The sequence below is a fragment of the Symphalangus syndactylus genome, chromosome 14 (assembly GCF_028878055.3).
Source record: "Symphalangus syndactylus isolate Jambi chromosome 14, NHGRI_mSymSyn1-v2.1_pri, whole genome shotgun sequence".
NCBI classification, from domain to species: Eukaryota; Metazoa; Chordata; class Mammalia; order Primates; family Hylobatidae; genus Symphalangus; species Symphalangus syndactylus.
In genome coordinates, this window is record NC_072436.2 from 94,006,342 (window position 1) to 94,009,003 (window position 2,662).

A 2,662-nucleotide genomic window follows, 5' to 3' on the forward strand; every position below is an offset into this window, starting at 1 on the left:
TTTTTAGAGACAGGGTCTTGCTCTGTCACCTGGGCTGGAGTGCTGTGGTGCAATCATAGCTCACTGCAGCCTTGAACTCCTGGGCTCAAGCCATCCTCCAGTCTCAGCCTCCCGAGACTTCAAATCATGAATTCTTTGTGCTTGCACATAGTAGGCACTCAGTAATTATTTGTTATATTAATTTTAGAATCTCAGAATGTTGAAGATTTTCCCACACTTGGGAGATGAGAGCTTTGGGGTGTTTTTTATCCCCAGCCAATCACTTCATGATTGAGATACCAATATCTCTCCATGCACTGCCCTCCCTCCTACCATCCCAGTCGCTTCTGTTCCTTGGGGTCCCAGGTGACTCCTAATTCTCATTAGTGGCTTCTGTGTCATTTTGCAAGACTGCTACAATGGGCCCCTCTCCAGAGCAGGAGCCCATGATTTCTTGCCCAGCGCTGGTTCTCTGCCCAGCTACTGCTATCCTGAGGGAGAGAAGCCATCCCAACCCACAAGGGCTCAGAGCCTTTTCAGCACAGCTTAGCTGGTCTGGTTTTAAGTCCCACCACTCCTAAGGCTAGCCTTGAGTGTCTGGCCACTCAGAGATTACAGCAGTTTTGAGCCTTAAAATATCGCTTTGCTCCATCTACTTTTGTTTTTGTTTTTTTTTTTGAGATGGAGTCTCACTCTGTTGCCCAGGCTGGAGTGCAGTGGCGTGATCTGTGCTCGCTGCAACCTCTGCCTCCTGGGTTCAAGCGATCCTCCTGCCTCAGCTGCTTGAGTAGCTGGGACTACAAGTATGCACCACCACGCCTGGCTAATTTTTGTATTTTTAGCAGAGATGGGGTTTCACCTTGTTGGCCAAACTCCTTGTCGGTCTTGAACTCCTAACCTCAGGTGATCCACCCATCTTGGCCTCCCAAAATGCTGGGATTACAGGCCTGAGCCACTGCACCTGGCCTCCACCTGCTTCTAAATTAATCTTTCTTTCTCTTTCTTTTCTTCCTCTTTTTCTTCTCTTTCTTTTAAATACATTTTTGTTGTGAAAAATAACACAAAGGAAAGTGCATAGATGTAATTATCATACAGCAAACTCTTATTTACCATCAACTAGGGTCAATAAATAAGGTTTCAGGCTGGGCACAATGGCTCACGCCTGTAATCCCAGCACTTTGGGAGGCCAAGGTGCGAGGATCATATAAGGTCAAGAGTTAGAGACCAGCCTGGTCAACATAGTGAAACCCCATCTCTACTAAAAATACAAAAATTAGCCAAGTGTGATGGGGGCACCTGTAATCCCGGCTACTTGGGAGGCTGAGGCACAGGAATTGCTTGAACCCAGGAGGCAGAGGTTGCAGTGAGCCGAGACCCCGCCACTGCACTCCAGGCTGGGTGACAGAGCAAGACTCTGTCTCAAAAAAAAGAATCCCAGAAGCCCTACATTGCTTTCTGATATCTTTTCTCAGATTTAGGAAGGTTTTTCTATTCCTAGTTTGTTAAAGGTTTTTTAAAAACATTATGATTGAAATTGAATTTTACGAATACTTTTTTGCACTTACTGAGATTGTCATATGATTTTTCTCCCTTAGATCTATTAATATGGTGAAATACTTTGATTTTCAAAGGTTAAACCATCCTCACATTTCTGGAATCAACTTAGTTGTATTAATTTCCTATTGCTTCTGTAACAAATTAGCACACATTTAAATGGCTTTAAACAACATGTATTCATTATCTTAAAATTCCTGAGGTCAGAAGTCCAAAATGGGTCTTATGAACTAAATCAAAGTGTTGGCAGAGCTGCATTTTTTCTCAAATCTACTACTGATAATTTGTCAGGGATTTATCAATTTTATTGTTTTTTTTTTTCTGTCTGTTTGTTTTTGTTTGTTTTTTCCCCAAAGAACCAGTTGGCCTCTAGAAACATGAAAACGGAAAATCAGTTCTAGAGGCCAACTGCATTCCTTGGCTGGTGGCCCCTTTCTACATCCTCAAAGCTCATCACTCCAACCTCTGCTTCCATGGGCACCTCTACTCTCTGACTCTGACCCTCCTGTTTCCCTCTTAGAAAGACTCTTGTGATTATATTGGGCTCATGGAGATCATCCAGGATAATCTCCCCATCTCAAGGTCCTCAATTTAATCACCTCTGCAAAGTCCTTTTTGCCATGTAAAATAACATTCAGTCTGGGCATGGTGGCTCATGGCTGTAAGCCCAGCACTTTCAGAAGCTGAGGCGAGAGGATCGCTTGAGGCCAGGAGTTCGAGACTAGCCTGGGCAATATAGCCAGACCCTGTCTCTATTTAAAATAATTTTTTTTTAATTAGCTAGGCATGATGGTATATGCCTATAATCCCAGCTACAGCTGAAAGCTGCAGTAAGCAGTGATTGCACCACTGCACTCTAAATAAATAACATTCATAGATTTCAGGGATTAGGACATAAACATCTTTGGGGGCCATTATTCTGTCTACCACGTTGATCAATATGTATTTTCCTTTTTATATATTGTTTGATTTGAATTGCTAATACAATGTTTTGTTTAGAATTCTGGTATCCATGTTCACGAGATATAGCTAAATTTTCTCATCTAGAACTGTCTTCGTTGGCTTTTGGTCATCAAAATTATGGTAGCTTTGTAAATGAATTGGAGGGTATATATATATTTTTCTTTTC